Source organism: Lethenteron reissneri, chromosome 36 (genome assembly GCF_015708825.2).
Source record: "Lethenteron reissneri isolate LAM-NWPU_2019-01 chromosome 36, ASM1570882v1, whole genome shotgun sequence".
Taxonomy (NCBI): domain Eukaryota; kingdom Metazoa; phylum Chordata; class Hyperoartia; order Petromyzontiformes; family Petromyzontidae; genus Lethenteron; species Lethenteron reissneri.
In genome coordinates this window covers 11186537-11207189 of record NC_083814.1, presented here as the reverse complement: position 1 = coordinate 11207189, position 20653 = coordinate 11186537, and the positions used below count along the sequence as shown (strand labels likewise).

Sequence of the window (20653 nt, the reverse complement as noted above, 5' to 3'; positions counted from 1 at the left end):
GCCAAATTTAGCTGTTGGATCAGAGGAAATATATATTTATTAGTATTATTTTAATAAAACCCAACAGACCACAAAGGGGTTTCAGAGCGCTGTATGAAATAAATGTTACATATTAATGGTAAAAAGATAGCCCATTGCAACATTCACCGATGGTGTTAACCCTGATGGGAATTAAACTTTGGATTGCCGGGTTCATAGCGCACCATGCTAACAGATCTAGCCATCGTTCCATCCCCATAAACGTACCCGTCATTGCAAATGAGCTGCAAGGTAACAGAAACACAGCGGTGTTTAAACAATTGTCAGTCGTGTCACTAACTCTATGACAAGCCACGAATGTGAGGTCCATTGCACGTCGGTTCAAAGTCATTATTCAACTTCTTCACCGCGAAGCAAAAAGTGAGAAACGCCGCGTAGGTTGAGTTCTTTCGGCACTTTTAAATCACTTTTTAACACGTCGTGGACTTTCTCCACCAAATACTATCCATGACAACGTTTTTGTCGTCACTTTACATCGCGTAAATATGAATGCGTCGTTAAACCCAGCCACCACGCAACACGGCCAATTATTATGGTTTGTTACGTAAACAAAATATATTTCCAAAATCATGAACAAACACAAGATCCAGGTCCGATTTAACGCAGTACATAAATTCGTGATCTTATCCCATCTGTGAAGGTCAAGATTCCTGACACGCAATAACCCGGCGTCTACAAACTAAACTGTATCTGCGGCAGCAGTTACATTTGGGAAACTAAGCGACATGGCTGTGACCGTGTTCGTGAGCAATAAGAAAGATTTAAAACACGGTCGGACCAATACTTCTGCCGTAGCTGATCATTATATTAATGCGGATGGCTCACACGAAATTTATTTCTCTAAGACGATGGTACTTTGCAAGCCTACTGGCTATCAACAAAGATTCGTTCATGAAGCCATCCATATATACAGACACAATTTCAACCGAGAGGAAGGTTATAGACTCAGCAATCATTGGAAAGATGTCATCAACCACTTTGGGTCATGACTTGACTTGTGTTTTCTTGTCAATCAACCTCTACTGTCAGCAGTGTGGTGTGTGTAGTGTGGTGTGTGGAGTGTGGTGTGTAGTGTGGTGTGTGGAACAGGGTGTAGTGATTTCCTGGCGGTCCTTTGCTGCATTGGCATTGCTGCTGCATTGGCATTGCTGCTGCATTGGCATTGTTGCTGCATTGGCATTGCTGCTGCATTGGCATTGCTGCTGCATTGGCATTGCTGCTGCATTGGCATTGCTGCTGCATTGGTATTGCTGCTGCATTGACATTGCTGCTGCATTTGCATTGCTGCTGCATTGGCATTGCTGCTGCATTGGCATTGCTGCTGCATTGGCATTGTTGCTGCATTGGCATTGCTGCTGAATTTGGCATTGCTGCTGCATTGACATTGCTGCTGCATTGGCATTGTTGCTGCATTGGCATTGTTGCTGCATTGGCATTGCTGCTGCGTTGGCATTGTTGCTGCATTGGCATTGCTGCTGAATTTGGCATTGCTGCTGCATTGACATTGCTGCTGCATTGGCATTGTTGCTGCATTGGCATTGCTGCTGCATTGGCATTGCTGCTGCATTGGCATTGTTGCTGCATTGGCATTGCTGCTGCGTTGGCATTGCTGCTGCATTGGCATTGCTGCTGAATTGGCATTGCTGCACCGCCCATACTGCTGGTGCTGCTGATACACTTGGGCTACGCCCATCTCCAAACCTTTATAAACAGTTTGCCTTTAGAGGCTAACCCTGATGATGACCGCTTGTGTTGCGATCTAAACGTCGTGGTATTTTTATTCTCTTTATTTTTATTATTCTTTTTTCTATCTACGTGACTTTACCGAAAGAACAAAAACGTTCCAATTAGTTACTAGTTCATCACACCGGTGTGGTGGAGAGTAAACCCACAACATTTACAATTCGAGTACGACGTTTCGCTGGTGATTACAACCAGCATCATCAGGGGATTTCCTAGATTTGTGAAGAAGTCCTCCTGCTTCAGTCTTAAATAGGGTAAAAGTGATATCATCACTGTGGGTTTATCAGGCGCGAATACATACTTGGCAACCCCTTAGCAGTGCCTACCCTATTACAGACCAATGCAGACCTTATTGATCACCCCGTGCCCTTATCAATCTCAACGTTCATCCTAAAAAGTCCCATCACAAGGGAGAGCACACAAACAAATAGACAAAAACACGTGTTTTGCCCGTATAGAAACGGCTGTCTCAGTTTCCCTGTACAAGAATACTGGTAAACCGTATGAGTTGACCGGTTAATGTAGTCATATAAATTACAATTGATATTGTTAATCTGAGCATATGCAGGACCTATTATTGGTCGTTTTATTCACAGTTAATAAATATTGAATCAACATACCTGCATAGGCATGCAATTAAACAGTGTATCACTTGATAACACGCTTGGCGTTACATGTTACAATTGGCCACCCATGCATTAATCTCAGTTGAGAAAGACAGGCATTGATAACGATTTTAATACAAGATAATCGGAATTCATAAAGTGCCTAAATGATGTTGTATCTCAAGATAACGGACGATTGTGGGGACATCTCTGCATGTCGATAGGCGTGAAGATGTCGGATGTTTTGCACCACGTGCTGGAAGTTTGTTTAGGGACTGGAACTAAACGTCGGACATCGTGCCAAACAACACGCGGTAACCGAAGAAAAAACTAAGTTGGAGATCAATATTGGAACATACACATTGTGACATTGTGAGAAGTTGGAAAAATAAGATGTGGGGATTGTAGTACGGCTCACATAACGTGCAATTCTAACCAATATATTATCGTATAATATTTTGCTATTCGGTGTCCGAAATGGTCACTTGAATGTTCCAAAAGCAATGTCAGATTACTAAGTTGGCAATTGTTTGAACAAAAACTTTCAGAAACCGCTTCACCACGTGAATAGTGGGCCACTATGGAAATTAATGTTGGCAGAACAGATTTTATTTCAAGGGCATGTCTGTCCAATTCAATGACTACATATGACGATGTCACATCACGGCTTGTCCGTGGTATTAATACGAGTGTAGTCCAAATCATTAAATACGACAAATTATAGTAAATGTGTTTGACAAAATTATTTCCAGTCAATCAATCCACTCAGGATTTGTAATGCGCGGACGTATTCGGCAAAACAAAATATCCGAGACCAGGAACACGAACGGCACAGACGCAAATTAAACTAAGTGAAACTAACGAGAAGTGAAAATACACGTGTTTTTGTTTTTAAAGTGCGGTTCTTAAAAGCACCGATTGTCGCGGCTGATCCAACATCGATCGGCAGGGACATTTCCAGACAACGGGGGGGGGGGGCTGCAGACGAACAAACTCGGTCCGTTCTGCCGGCCGAAGCCAAGTGGACCTCACACACCACAGAGGCAGCAGCAGCAGCTGGGCCATTAGCAGACGAGCGTAGGTTTCGTGATGGTACTTTTAAGAGGCCAACATCATTACAACTATATTTGAAGTTTTCGTGACTGCAAGGGTTCATACTCTTTGTTTTTTTTCCGGTAAAGTCACGTAGGTAAAAACAAATTAAATCACGACGTTTCGGAGGCAACACAAGCTTCCGTCTTTTTTTTTACGTGACTTTACCGAAAAAAACAAAGAATATCATTTCAACTGTGTTTGTGTGTTTTGGCAGCTTACAATAAAGTTATATAAATATGAAAAAAAAAACAACTCGGAGCTGTTTGGCGTGAACACACTTTGGATTTAGCTGCTGGAAGTAGTCAATAAAATATGGCATGTGTGTCTATGACTGCCATTACGCCAACAACAACAATTATAATTACAATGCTTATTTACTGAAAAAGAGCACTTTCCCCAACAGTTGTAGGATACGGGGGGGATCTTTGCCTTTATCTCCCTCTCCTGTGCTGGGGGCGGGGGATGCTTTGTGCTCTCACCTGATGGCGCCTCCAGTCGACGCGGGTGCCCTCCTGGCTCCAGGGAAGCAGCAGGAGTAGCCGAGCTCGGAGGTGACGTCCACCTGCCAATTCATCCCGACTCTCTCCTCCGCGAGCCTCTTTCCTTCTTAACTGCTCCGTCAACCGGTGGGGGAGGAGGGAAGAGAGGAGGGGGGGGGGTCACCACTTCTCCCCCTCGTCTCAAAAGCCACCAATCAGACCGAGCTGGAGCAATTTAATCGGTCAATCAATAATTATTCCTTGTCCGTCCCACCCCCACCAACCCCCCCGCCGCCACCACCATCACCGTCGCATCGTTCCACCCCAGCTGGAGCACCATCGAAGCGAGGCCGCCGCTATATGCTACGAATGGACTCGGCACGTGGTGCGTCATTCCTAGTGGAATCTGATGTCGAGGGCGGTGATTTTTTGTGTTTTTTCTTATCTACAGATCACGTGGACCGTGACATGCCACTCTTAACCCCCCCCCCGCCGCAAATCCCATCGTTTGTTTGCTCGCTCGCTGTAGCTCGCTTACCCCACACCACCCCAGAGTGTCGCTCACCGCGTGTTATATCATCTTCCTTAACGCGCCCTCGCCCCCAAAAATATCGCACCACAGCTCACACAGCCAACGTCCCCCACCAACGCCCCACGGCCGGATTAACGCAGGGAGGTCTTTAGAGACTCTAGCCCAGGGCCCCGTATTGTAAGCCCCCCTCCCCTCCACCCCTAAACAAACATAAAAGATTCTACTTTATATGATTAAAATGCAATATTGTAGCACGATGTGAAATCGTATCTGTGTGATTTGTCCATTAAAGGCAAAGCAACAATGTGTATTACTACAAGTTAATATACTTATCCGTATATATATACTCACCCATTCGTTCACTCAGCCACTCACCCATCCACTCATGAATTTATTCACCACACTATAATAGGAGAAAGTGATACTGTAGCATTATGGTAAATTCCTATATTGTAATTTGGCCTATGAAAGCTATATAATCACGCTTGTGTATACTGTATCTACACATCCCTTCATTCACTCACCCACTCATTCATTCACTCACTCACTCAATTATTCACTCAGTGACACATTCACTCATCCATTCACCCACTCACTATAATGGTAGAAACGTGATACTGTAGCACTATGATACTCCGTATAGTGTCATTCGGTGATGAACATCATAGCGTCACGGTATACGAACTTCCAGTTGAGCGCCAAATTTATAACCGCATTTTCGTTTCAAATTTTCATTTTGGCTTTGCAATTCATATCTCGCGTTCGAAAAACCAAAGGCCCTCGCAACCTCAAGATTCCACCCCGCGGAACGAAAGAACGAATGAAAGGGCTCGCGAACGCAAGAACGGGCAGGAAAACGAGCAACTCCAACAGGAGATTAATTTCGACTGTGCAAAAGGAACCACAACACGCACGCGCCCCTGGTTTAGTTCTGCCTACAGAAGACGCTGCACCAATATATCACACGGGCGCTACGCCCATCGTCTCTTCGCACGAAGTGGGAAATTTAGAAGAAAAAGCCCCACACCACCCAAACCGCGAACGTGGATCAGCGTCGCAAAACAACAAAATAACATCGTCCCAGATCCTCAATCACGCTGCCCCCACCGCACCCCACAGCATCGCTCAACGGGCAATGGGATGGGGCAGCCTAAACCAACCAAATGGCCTGTGTCCGTTGGCTCAATAAACAGGACCCACTTCTCACCTGAAGACGATTGCCCGTGTTGCGATCGAAACGTCGTGATTAATTCTTTTCCTACCTACGTGACTTTACCGAAAGACCCAAAGAGTGTGAATTCCTGCAAGTCACGAAAGCTTTAAATCAAGATCGGACCCACTTATTGGAAAATGTTCTTGTTGTCACATTTAACGCGAGAGCACTAAGTCAAGGGAAGGACCTTGAGAACGATTTACGGCTTCCTCCTTTCACGTCGTTCAGCAAATACGCCGTCGCTTTGTGAACACCCCGCTACCTAGTTTTGCGCAGCCTCAAGCCCCCCCCGACCCCCCCAGGCTTACATCGCTCCCAGCATCAATCGGCCTTTCTCGTTATCCCTCGCCTCTCAGCCACCACCACCACTAACCACCTACCCCTGTAATCGCTTTGATTGACGTCGCTTCGATATTCGTCGCCGCACCTTTCAAGAACGCATCCCCGACGTTAACCGGGGTATTAGTGTACTATATATATAGAGATACCCCCCCCCTCGACCCCCTCAACCGATTGCAGTCCCTTAGCCCCCCATCAAACTTAATCTAGCCCTGCTAATGCTCACCCTGTCTACGAATCGTGTGCTCGCCACATCACCGCCCTTCCCTCCACACCCCCTCCCCTTCAACGCCCACACACACACACAGCAAAAGGCAAAGATCCCCCGTATAGCCTTAATAGACTGTTGGGGCAAGTGCTGTTAGCGAGTGGCACCCATGAAGGCCGGCACTGTGGCTCACGAGGGGGTGGGTAGCCAGAACCACGCCCAACCGCCTTTGTCTCCCTAGTGGCGATGTTTACACACCGCACCAGTTACTCATTTGAGGCTGAGTCGACCCAGGGGAGGCCGAGGACCGGTTCAGATAATCTGTCACTGGTGTTGGCCCTGAGCGGGAATCGAACTCGGGTCGCCAGGTTCGTAGCGCAGCGAGCTAACCGCTACACGACCACTCCCCACATGCACACACAGCACACACCCAAGCATCACACACACATGCAGTACACACACACGCACGCGGAGCACACACACACACATGCAGCACACACACAAGCAGCACACACACATGCAGCACACACACATGCAGCACGCACGCGGCGCACATACACGCAGCACACACGCAGCACACACACACGCAACACACACACGCAGCACACACGCACAGCACACACACAGCACACACGCAGCACGCACGCGGCGCACATACACGAAGCACACACGCAGCACACACACACAGCACACACACGCAGGACACACACGCAGCACACACACGGAGCACACACACGCAGCACACACACGCAGCACACCCCCAAGCAACACACACACACGCAGCACACACACGCAGCACAGACACGCAGCACACACACGCAGCACACACACACGCACAGCACACACACAGCACACACGCACAGCACACACACAGCACACACACACACGCAGCACACACACACAGCACACGCAGCACACACGCAGCACACACACGCAGCACACACGCAGCCGCTCCCAGAGCTGCCCACCCCCGGCCGACAACGTTGGCACTTTCTTGGCCAATGGAGACTTCGTGAGGTGCGTCGCGGGCAGCCTTCTGCACAGAAATACACACAAACACGGGCGCATAGATACCCCGGGCACAACAGCAGCAACACTTAGGAACGAGAAACACAGAGACAAAGATCCCCCGTGTAGCCTTAACAGGCCGTTGAGGCAAGTTCCGTAAGTGGAACGGCACACGGAGTGGGTGGTGTGGCAAGAAAAACCACGCCCGGCCGCCTTTGTCTCCCCAGTGGCGGCATTTACACACCGCATCCGATTCAGATATTCGTCACTGATATTGACCGTGAGCGGGAATCGAACTCGGGTGGCCGGTTTCATAGCGCAGTGCCCCACTTAGAAACACAAAGACAAAGTTCCCCCCTATAGCCTTAATAGACTTGGGGCAAGTGCTGTTAGCGAGTAGCACCTATGAAGGCCGGCACAGTCGCAGGAGGGGGTGGGTGGGTGGGTAGCACCACGCCCGGCTGCCTTTGTCTCCCCGGTGCTGATGTTACATACCCGACCAGGTACTCATTTTAGACTGAGTCGATCTAGGGGAGACTCACGACAGTACATAGAGATACACATACAATACTCTACACACACACGTAACTGTACGGGGTGATCCAGATGTCCTGTGACCCACCCATTTAATAATTATCTAAAACGTAATGTCTTTTTTTAAGTAAGGTTTTATTTAAAACAGAAATGAATGCTCAAAGGGGGGAAAAATGTTGGGAGTCAATTTATTGGTGGGAGGGGGGTCACAAGACATCTGCACCACGCTGGAGTGTGCACACGCGTATGTGAGCCCGGGTTCCCCATTGATCCGGGCATGCGAGCACACACGCACGCTGTACCAGAAGGTGGTCGCGAGATGGCAGTACTGCAAGTGGGTTGAATGAATTGGTGCCGAACTTTGGAGCGTCATCTCCTCGTCGCACGCGATGGGGCTTCTCCGCGCTCTCCACTGACCTCCCACACGCACAGTAGCAGGACCCTCCTGACAAAGACGTCTTGAGACTCATCGAGGCTACGATGGCCAGCTTAGCATTGGGCATTTTGCATTGTATTATTATTAGAGAAAAGTGGTCGCGTGGATTTTTCCCCGGGTCCTTCGGTTTATTCCCTCCCAACATTTCGAATCAACATCACGCGTTTAAGAGTATTTGGTTGCAAAACATGTCCACATGATGATAAGCCACTTTGTTGAGCTATCATTCGTGACCAGGTCGCTTCTGAAGAGAGCTATACATCTCAGTGGGCCTTAGCTGGTAAAATATAAAAAAAAGTTTAATAGTAATAGTTTACATGACATTTAATACAGCACATTATATACCAATCACATACGCTCTTACAGACTACTCAAACTTTTAATTCACGTAACAAACCACTCAACACATTCGCCAATACCACTGTGACCTTAAACGGAAATATATATAATGGGCGACGTTTCAGGCAATGGTGCTTCTTCATAGCAAGCCGAAGACACATCGCAGTCATAGCCACGTGGCTTAAACGAATCTGAGCCATCAAGAATTGACCATTGTCTGAAACGAACGACTTTTTTTTGTTAAGGCCTCATTGGCATCATTGACGCATGAGTTGGAATTGTTGCTGATTGTGCACCTAGCATGGCACAAGCGCCGCGGTGCGGACGTCACCGCCACTTCGTGGTGATCAGCGGCGGTTGTTGTTGTGCTTTGCGCACCACTGCCAAAGCAGCAACAGTAGCGGTAGCACCCAATTCTATTTTTAAACAACACCAAGGTGAGAGAGGCGCGTGTGTGTGTTACTCACACCCGCCGATGATAAGATTCGATCGCATTTACAAGCAAAAGCTGAAAAGGAGAAAATGCCGTCTCATAGCCGTTTCGAAAACTCGGTTCCAGGAATAAGTGTTAGTACGTGGATAATTTCACACTGCCGGACACAAAGACCTGTATAGCCTTAACAGACTGTTGGGGCAAGGGCTGTTAGCGAGCACCTATGAAGGCCGACACGGCACACGAGGGGATGGGTGGCCAACACCACGCCCTGCCGCCTTTGTCTCTCCAGGTACTCATTTGAGGCTTAGTCGACCTAGGAGAGGCCCAGGACCGGTTCAGATCATCGTCACTGGTGTTGGCCGTGAGCGGGAATCGAACTGGGCAAGGGTTCGAAGCGCAGCGCGCTGACCTCTACACTACCTCTCCCCACACTGCCGGACACACACCACACACACCACACACACACAGCACACACACCACACACACCACACACACACATACCACACACACACCACACACACCCACACACACACCACACACACACACACCACACACACACACTACGCACACACCACACACACCACACACACAGCACACACAGCACACACACACCACACACACACCACACACACACACCACACACACACCACACACACACCACACACTACACACACACCACACACACACCACACACACACAGCACACACACCACACACACCACACACACACATACCACACACACCACACACACACCACACACACCACACACACACACACTACGCACACACCACACACACCACACACACACCACATACACCACACACACACCACATACACAACACACACACACACAGCACACACACCACACACACCACACATACACCACACACACCACACAGACCACAGACACACACCACACACACACACTACGTACAAACCACACACACACCACACACACACACTACACAACACACACACACCACACATACACTACACACAGCACACACACACCACACACATCACACACAACACACACACCATACACACCACACATACACTACACACACACACCACACACACACCACCCACGAACTGCCCACGCGCCACCCACGCTCCAGACTTAAACACTTCATCAACATCACTCAAGGTCAATTCGCTGCAGCAGTCACACATGCACGTCCGTATGTTGAACTTTGTAAAGACTCAAGGATGATTATACCCTTCACACTCACCATCTGTTTACAATGTTGAGTGGGCTCTCACTGCCGTGCAATGCATTGTCATGTTGTCGTTGTTGTTGTTTAGCGAATGTCAATAACACACTCAGCCGTGTTTGCTTATTTATTTATTGCACTTCCACCTGCAGCTTTTCACGTGGGGAAAACGAATCGCAGCTATCCAAGGTTAAAACATTTTTTTATAACTATTATTGCATTCACTATGGAGGTGTTTACAAAGTGGAGGACATTAGCCTCCGATTGCTGTTACACAATTAAGTTAGCCTCCTCTCGTCGTCTTTTCTCCAAAAGTAGAATCGCCCGAGCCCTGCTTGCGTGACAGTTTTGTGGTTCTGTGACTCAGTTAATTTCGGTTTATTGGACTCCTGGCTCAGCTTACTGCAACCGGCTCGACAACCAGCGGCTCCTCGAAGGAGCCCTTCAAGGAGCCCTTCAAGGAGCCCTTGGTGACCGTTATTTTATTGAGGAGCCACCGTCTCGTATACAGATGCGCTTCTGCGGCCGTCTGGAACGCTCTTCCCTCCGATATCAGGAAGCCACTGGAGCACTTTTAAATCATCGAGATTGGAAACTCAATTCTTTAGAACTGCTCGTCGCTGTGTTTCGTTTGTCATTTCCCCGCACAGCTGTCTCGGGCAACATCGAGTGTTGTGTGCCGAATTCTAATAAAATGGCTCTTCTTATTATTATTTTGGTTGCTGACCCGTGGTTTATTGGCTTGTTCCCAATGGTGTTTTTTTTTCCCAGTAGCGGTCTCCTACGTATGGCCCTTGCTAAGGAACGATCCACCTGGCGCCTACACACGAGGCGATATCATCATCATCATCATCACTCCACACACAAGACAAAGATCCCCCATAAAGCCTTTCACATACTATTGGGGCAAGCGCTGTTAGCGAGCATCCACTAAGGTGCTCGCACTGAGGTGCTCGCTAGGCCGCACGACTGAGTGGAGTGGTAATTGCCACATGGGTCGCCTTTGTCTCCCCCAGTGCTGATTTTTACGCGACGCAACAATTTAATGAATTAAGCGAAAGTTCCGTCAGGTTCAGATGCTTATCCCTGGCCCGCTACACACGCAGCTGATGTTATCCATGGCCGGGAATTGAACCCAGCTAGCTGGGAATTGACCTTCTGTATTTGGGTTTGCGGCACGACGCTCATATATTCTATGGTTATTTCGGTAATGTTAAGTAGATAGAAAAATAATAATCATAAAAGATCACGACGTTCGAACTGCTGGATTTTTTTCTTCCGCCTGAGAACGACCGCTTGTGTTGCGATCGAAACGTCGTGATCTTTTATTATAATTTTTTCTACCTACGTGACTTTACCGAAAAAAACAAAGAGTATGGATTCCTGCAGTCACGAAAGCTTCAAATAAAAATCAAATAATAAACAAATAAAGTGAATACAAATATCACGACGTTTCGATCGCAACACAAGCGGTCGTCATCGGGAACAGGGGATATAGCTGATATAGCCAGATACACAAGACAAAGACCCTCCATAAAGCCTTTCACAGACTGTTGGGGAGAGTGCTGTTAGCGAGCACCTATTAAGGTGCTAAGCCGCATTTGTCTTCCCAGTTGAGTCGACCTCGGGAGGCTGGGGACTGGTTATGATATTCGTAATCAATGTTGGCCGAACTCCGGTCGCCAGTGTAGCGGTTAGCGCTACGCTGCGCTACGAACTCGCTCACGGCCACCACCAGTGACGATTATCTGAACCGGTCCTGGGCCTCCCCTAGATCGACTCTGCCTCAAACGAGTACCTGGTGCTGTGTAGTAAACATCGCCACTGGGGAGACAAAGGCGGCAGGACGTGTTTCGGACGTGTCGCGGCCTGCCGAGCACCTTAATAAGTGCTCGCTAACAGCACTTGCCCCACGAGTCGGTTGAGGCTATACAGAGGGGATCTTTGTCTTTGTAAGTGCTGAGCTGTGGCGTGGACGGTGAAGATCTTGGGAGCGTAATTCTCTGGTGCAGAACGCGGTGTCGCCGTTAAAAATAGGCAGCCGCTAACCACAAAAACGCCACTGCCCCAGCATCTCTGGGCAGGATATAGTAGTACAAAGGCAAAGATCCCCCGTGTAGCCTTCACAGACTGTTGGGGCAAGTGCTGTTAGCGAGTAGCACCTATGAAGGCCGGCACGGCACACTATGGTGGTGGGTGGTCAACGCCACGCCCGGTCGGCTTTGTCTCCCCAGTGGCGATGTTTACTACACAGCACCAGGTACTCATTTGAGGCTGAGTCGACCTAAGGGAGGCCCAGGACCGGTTCAGATAATCATCACCGGTGTTGGCCGTGAGCGGGAATCGAACTCAGGTCGCATGTAGATACACACACACGTACGCACACAGACATGCAAAGATAGATCCTCCGTACAGCCTGAACAAACTTTTGGGGGCACACTCTCAAATACACATCCATGCACACGCACACATACACTCAGTGCACATGCACACCCACGTCCACATACACATATACAGGAAAAACAAAGATGCCCCTTAAAGCCTTCAGTAGGCTGTCGGGGAAAGTGCAGTTAGCCACAATCATTCACATACACGTTCATTCGCCCACACGCTTAGCACAAACGTAACACATGTATACATACACTTACACACTCACTGATATACACATACACACACACATGTACGCAATCACATGTATACATGCGTAAAAAGAGATAAAGATTGCGAATTTGTACTCTTAGGTTTTTCGGTAAAGTCACGTAGGAAAAAAATAATAATACAAATATAATTGAAATAATAATAGAAATAAAGTAATAAATAAGTTAGGGGTTTTTAAAATTAATTTATTATTTATTTCTATTATTATTTTAATTAAATTTTTATTATTATTATTTTTACCTACTTGACTTTACCGAAAAACCTAAGTGTATGAATCCTTGCAGTCACGAAAGCTTCAAATCTAGAATTGCGAATCTGGCATACAAACACCGTTCGGATAGCGAGCTCCTCGTTCAAGTGATGTAGCCAAAGCCTGACCCGACCACCTTTTTCTCCCCAGTCCTGATGCTTGCACATCATCTGAGCGCGAAGTCGATCTCGTTGGAGATTACAGAACCGGTTGAAATATTCGTCACTGTTATTAGCCGTGGCTAGGAATCTAACTTCGCTCGCCGGGTTCGTAGCACGGTGCACTATTTAACTTTTATTTTATTTTATCAGCTGAGGCCAACTTGAGCTCAATAGCTCATTTTCAGAAGCGACCTGGCCACACACCGCGTGTAAATATATAGCAGCCAAAATCGTCTAGACGCAAGTTGATTCTAGATTCTAAAATGCGGAGGGAAAAAATTAACCCCTAAAAACAAAGTTTTTCACTATAAATCCATTATATGCGTGGCGGCTAGAGTCCTCTCGTCCTCTGGCTTGAGATGGCTGCCACCTATGGGTCAGATGATTGCCTGCCACCATTAAGCAATTGGTAATTAAATATAATTTTCTTTTTTCATAAAAAGTGTAAAGTTATGGAAAAAAATTTTCACAAAAATAAATTGTCACGCACAACGAGTCTGTGTGCAAAATGTCAGCTCGATTGGATCACGGGAAGTGGGTTAAAAAACGACCGAAAGATTTGCACGGTCGTAAGCGCGCAAGCAAGCAAGCAAGTGAACTTAATATAAAGGATTAAAAAAACCAGAGGACCCGGAGAAAAATCCACGCGACCACGGGGGGAAGAGCGAGAGAGAGAGGCCGCAAACCACAAATATACAGCAGCAGGCGTCAGGGTCGGGATCGAACCCACGACCTCCTGCGTACCAGGCGAGGTAGTTAACATCTCACCACCGCGTCACCCTCGTAATAACGACTGCACCACCGCACACTCACAGCGGGGAGGGACAGGAGACGGGAGGTCGGGGGCGGTCATTTGAGAGAAAACAAATTAAATTTCGATTTAAAGCTTTCGTGACTGCAGGGATTCATCTTCTTGGTTCTTTCGGTAAAGTCACGTAGAAGGGAAATAATAAAATAATGAAAATAAAACATAATACAATAATTAATAAAATTATTTTTAATAATATTAAAAATACAACATAATAAAATAATTAATAAACTTGCTTTATTATTTTTATTTTATTATTTCCCTTCTACGTGACTTTACCGAAAGAACCAAGAAGAAGAAAACAAATTGCTCATAGTTACAACGTGCCGCGCCTGGAGATTGAATAGATTTCTGCGACCTTTGCATTGCGAGATGGTCCGGTGTGCGTGCGAACGCCACGCCACCAGCATCGTTGACTCGTTGCGCAGAATAAACAACAACAACAACAACCCAACCCAGTGCTCGCGTCGAGAGAATAAGGGATGTTTATGGTTTGATGCGTTACCAACGCCGAGCCGCTGATCGAGTGACGGGGGCTCGGATTTCGCTGCCTGCCGTTCATCCTCCCTGGGCTTCGAGGCACGCCACACCAGGTTCCGGCCTGACCTGGTGGGGGGGGGGGGGGGAGGGTCGCAGACATCGATAGCCCTCGAACCTCGAGCCCATGAATGGATCACGGGTACCACTCTCACTGTGGCAAAAAAACATTGCGAGCAATTCTTTTTTTCCTGCGTGTTTAGTTTGTTGTGCTTCCCCCGCAAATTTCGATTATCACGGTTGGCTACGTACGGTGCGAAAAAAGTTTAACATACACACTTGGTTGGACTATTTCATCTACAGATAACACAAAAAAATGGTTTACCGAGGAAGTTATTTTGAAGACAATTTTCCAGAGGGGTCCTGGCCATGATGTTACGATGCGAAACACGAAATGAAACAATTGTTGGGATGTTTTGGCCAACGCCAGTGACATTGCACGGGGTCTGTACCTTTTTGTTTCGTTTAACTGTGCGAGGAAACAAGAAAACTCGGAGGAAAATCCTGCTGTACCGGGAGGGAGCATTCACATTCCAGGCACACGTGCTACCACTGCGCCACCACGCTGCTGTCCCGTGTATAATACAGCAAGGCCACTGTGGTACCTCTGAGAGAGAACCAAAATAAACAGTCGTTCATGATGGCTTACGAGAAATATATGTGTGACTAACAATATTGTTTCAGAAGAAAATAAATCGACGATATGAAATTTAGACGGATTATGAACATAAATATTGCGTCTATAATAACAGACGGGATACAAGTAAAATAACTGAACACAAATATATATGATAGGCGACGTTTCAAGCGATGATCCTTCTTCATTGCACGTGTGTTTTGAATAAATTGCTATGAATAAGGGTCATCGCCTGAAACGTAGCCTATCATATGTTTATTTTTAGTTAACGTACCCGTCGGGATTGGTGGATATCGTTGCATAACCCCCATGCATATGCATGCTTTTTCTTACTTTGTTTCTGAACAATTAGACCTGAAGCGTTGAAAACTAATTCCTTTCAAATATATTTTTGTGTTTAGTTTGTTGTCCTTCCCTCCGCACCTCCGATTAACAGGGTTGGCTACGTACGGTGCGAAAGAAGTTCTACATACAGTAGATACCTTCAAGAGGGTTAATCAAGTTGTTGACGTTTCAGGCTATGGGCCTTTTCATAGCACTTTGGTTTGAAAGAAAGCCATTCGCCATTAAACGTTGTCTATTATAGCTAATACTCTTTGGTTCTGTCGGTAAAATCACGTAAGTGAAAAATAAAAATAAAACTCACGACGTTTCGGGCGCAACACAAGCGCCCGTCATCAGGTGGGATACACAGTTAGAAACAACTGCTGAACTGGGCAAGAGATCTGCAGTGAAACAAGACGCTATATAAGTAAGAACCAACGAGTATGGATTCTTCCAGTCACGAAAACTTCAAATCTAGAATATTATATCTTAATTTTGGAGCTTTCGTGACTGTAGAATATTATAGTTAAGCTTTATTTTTGAGGCAGTGTCATTCATTAACGTGTTGAGTTCTCGTTTTGTCTATTGTCCTTGTGCACCACTGCCAACGCAGCAGCGCCGACTCATTGGCGGAGAGTTCGTTGATCTTTCTCCCCGTGCGTGTACGTTGAACTTCCTTCGCACCGTACGCAACCAACCGTGCTGATCGTAAGCGGTGGATACTTTGCTCGTGCGGTAGTCTGCGCTGGTAGCAGCGTGCGTCTCCCCACCCCCCCAGGTGGTAGCGATCAGCCAACCAAGCAAGGTCCCTTGGCGCTTGGCCCAAGAAACCAATTAGAGGGCCCAATTGACACGGTTCTGAAATCCGAGCCCGGGTCCTTTTGGCCGCTGCTGTGCGTCGCTGGGGGTGCCGTGTGAGCACGCACGGCGCTCTCCGCGCGCAACTCCTCATTGCTAAATGCGCGCGATGATGCTGATGTCCGCGATTAACGCTTAATTCTTCGGCATGTAACAATTAACCTCCCCACCCCAAAGATTCCCCCGTATAGCCCTGATTGACAGACTGTTGGGGCAAGTGCTGTTTGCGAATACCTATGAATTCTAGATTTGAAGCGTTCATGACTGCAAGGATTCATATTCTTAGGTTTTTTCGGTAAAGTCACGTAGGTAGAAAATTTAAATTAATAAAAGTAAAATAAAAATAAAATAAAAATCACGACGTTTCGGAAGCAACACAAGCCTCCGTCTTCAGGTGGAACAGTCACAGCACGATAGCTGTATCAAGTGAGAGCATCTCTTTAGGAAGGCCAGCGTCTCGAGAAGCTGTGACTTCTTGTCTCGTTGTCTGTTAAAAACTCTAACAGATAGGTGGAATTCCTTCGCGTAGAGGGTATTTTTTTATTTTACTTTTATTAATTATAATTTTTTACCAACGTGACTTTACCGAAAAAACCTAAGAATCTTCTTGGTTCTTTCGGTAAAGTCACGTAGAAGGGAAGTAATCAAATAATAAAAATAAAACATAATAATATTATTATATGATATTATTATATTATTTTATTATATTATTTTATTATATTATTTTATATTATGTTATTTTATTATTTTATTATGTTTTATTTTTATTATTTTATTACTTCCCTTCTACGTGACTTTACCGAAAGAACCAAGAAGATGAATCCCTGCAGTCACGAAAGCTTTAAATCGTAAATTAAACCTAAGAATATGAATACCTATGAAGGTCGGCGCGGCACAGAACTAGCTGCTGTTTGTGAGGCTGAGTCGACCTAACTCTGTATGGATCAGAGAGCTGGACTTCATTAAAGCAACTTTAAAAAGAAGCTTCTGGCCTTTGGGCGCTTGCGGGAAGCGTACGGATGCTGGAAATTTCACGAGCAGGTAATCAACTCGGAACTTGCGAAGTCAACGTGCCAAGATGTCGTTAAACAATTGATTCAGGAAGAGGAGGTTGTGACGGGTTGGGACATGCGTGCGAGATGGAGAAGGGCGGAGCGCCGAGACACACATTGGGGTGGCACGCGGAGGTCTGCGACCTGAGCACGACCTTTCAGCCAGGTGCTGCATGGTGGTTGTGATGAGACTTTGGAAGAGTGGTCCTCGAAGGACGTTTCATAAGGGAAATTGAATGGATGGGTGCGTGTATGGGCCATTAGGTGACTGGATGGATGGATAATTGGATGGATGGATGGGTAATTGGATGGGTGATGAATTAATGATTAGATGGATCATTGCATGCGTGGTTGGGTGGATAAATAGGTGGATGTATTGCAGTTCGGGCTCGTGCCTCCAGGTTGGGGAGGGTGCAATCTCCACCCCAGATGTATTAGGCGACGCGTGAAGGTTCATCAACGTCTGGCCTTCCGATGATTCAACAAAGCTACTTGGACGCGCAGCCTATGTCTGAAAAAATTAACCCGTAAAAACAAAGTTTTTCACTATAAATCCTTTATATGCGTGGCGGCTAGAGTCCTCTCGTCCTCTGGCTTGAGATGGCTGCCACCTATGGGTCAGATGATTGTCTGCCAGTATTAAGCAATTGGTAATTAAATATTAATTTTTTCCCCCTAAACAGTGTAAAATTTTGGAATTTTTTTTTCACGAAAATTAATTGTCACGCACAACGAGTCTGTGTGCAAAATGTCAGCTCGATTGGATCACGGGAAGTGGGTTAAAAAACGACCGAAAGATGTGCACAGTCCTAAGCAAGCAAGCAAGCACGCGAACTTAATATAAAGGATTTAAAAAGCGCTGCTGCTGCTGCTGGGTACGTGGACGGATGAAAGTCAAAGTCAGTCATTCATTCATTGCCTGGCCCAGCGCGCTGCACGCTACAGCTGTAGAGCTGTTACGCATGCATAATGCAGCGCTGACAATGACATCAGCGACTCCAAAGCGGAGCTGTGAGTCAGCGGGTCTCGATCGCACGTGCGCTCGGGAATTTCCACACCCAGTGGAAAAACCGGCACTCTGGGGACACGTGGAACGCACGCGCACACACACAACACACACACACGCTTCTACACGTGTACGCGTGTATGATATATGCAGATAAGTATGCAGCTTGTGAATATGTGCAGAATGCATACGCGCAAGCTGCCCATATTTGTAAAGTAATAATTTACACCCCTTTGGCAGCTCACTGCTGTATGAAGGCATCCGCATGCCGTGTTGGGTATGGGGGTTGTTTGACCATACTTCACCACGCTGGTCATTGCGGGTTGGTGAAGGGGTGTGGGGGGGGTGGCGGCGGAGGATGGCCAGGATCGGTTCAGATATCACTTGCCACCGATGTTAGTCGTGGATGAGAATTGAACTCGGGTGGAAGGCTCTATAATGCAGCGTGCTCACCGTTGCACCACCACTCAATCCCGGTCTCTGTGTGTGCGGGTCCGCGTGTGCGTTGGGCATTTGACGATGAATCGATTCGTTGATTATTTTCCATTGTCCTTTCCCCGCACCTACGATGAGCACGGTTGGCTGCGTACGGTGCGAAAGAAGTTCAGCATACACGTATACGTAATAGGCGAAGCGACAGCTGCATGATAGAGTCGATATTTATCGAATTTGAGTGTTAAATTCAAGGTCAATGCATTGATTGGATTGCATATTTAAGAATCTGTTAACGATATAATATATACTCTTAGGTTTTTTCCGGTAAAGTCACGTAGGTAAAAAATAAAAATAAAATTAGAATACGATATAATATTTGTTATTTGTAACTGACATGCAACTGTTATATTTTGATTGGTGAAACAAGGACGAGTGGACACTTCTGCAAATGAAAAACTCAATACATTCGTAATAACATTGCCTAAAATATATAAAATAGGTGACACTATGGGCGATATGCCCTCTTCATAGCACATGACGAAGGGATTGATCCGATAAAATATTTGAATTATAAGGGCCATTGCCAGACACGTGTGCGATATGAGGAAGGGCCTTTTGTCTGAAACGTGGGCTATTTTATTTATATATTTTACTTTTAAGGCCACGGTGTTATTGACGAATGCGTTGGGGTTGTTTTTGGTAGCTTGTGTTTGCGCCACCACTGCTGACGCAGAATCACCGAGTTATTTGTTTAATTTTGCAACATGAAATGTTCCATCTCAAGCGGATTATGTGGGACAACTATTTCGATGAAAATAAAAAGTACAGGTGAAACTGGACAAACGAGAAACAACGTGAGAGACGGTCACACCAGACAACACGTAATTGATCATTGAATCGATCCACAATCTCGCTAGAATGACGACAACCCACCAACGAACTTGGAGCGTGAGTTGATACTCGTGTGTCGTGCGATCCAGAGTTCCAATGCTGACTTCGCCAGTGGCCGGTTACCACGCCTCGCTTTAGGTTGACTCTGCTTCAAACAGCACTTGCCCCAACAGTCTGTAAAGGCTATACGGGGGATCTTTGTCTTCGCTCGTAAGTGAATGCGGCGAAATGTTCTTGGGAGTTCGGCAGTCTGGGTTCAACTCTCCGGCCACGGATAATGCCAGTGAGGAACAAGCGGTATCTGTGCCTGTCCTGGGTTTCCCTGAGGGTGACTCAGCCTGAACTGAGTGCCTGGCACGCTGCGTGACACTTCAGCAATGGAGGGGGGGGGGGCGTGTTGGCCACGAAAGCCCGTCCTGTCCACGTACCTGTCTTAATAGGTGCTCCCTAACACAACCTTTCTTCATGGGTAGTCGTGGCCGAGCGGTTAAGGCGATGGACTAGAAATCCATTGGGGTCTCCCCGCGCAGGTTCGAATCCTGCCGACTACGTGAACGTTTTGGTAGAGCGATGTTTGCAAAAGTGGGTCCGGCGCGCGGCGCTATGATACGAACCCCGGTGTAGGCAGGCCGCGAGACACCACTCGATATGTAAACCAGATGTTGGCTACCCATTGCTTTGCGATGTATGCAATCCTTCGTATTTTTTTTGGGGGGGGGGGGGAGCAAAATGTCGTTCATTGGGAAAGGCGACAAGTTCCGAGGAATGTCCTCGGCAACAGAAACAACTTTGTGCTCGGCTTTAAAAAAAAATCCT

The 20653-nt window shown here is 46.8% G+C and overlaps 1 non-coding gene across 1 annotated transcript; it reads left to right on the top strand.

Annotated features, from left to right (window-relative positions):
• The first annotated feature begins 20306 nt into the window (after positions 1-20306).
• TRNAS-AGA (transfer RNA serine (anticodon AGA)) lies at positions 20307-20388 on the top strand. The gene has a single exon. It is a non-coding gene; the product is annotated as a tRNA-Ser (tRNA).
• Positions 20389-20653: the final 265 nt, after the last annotated feature.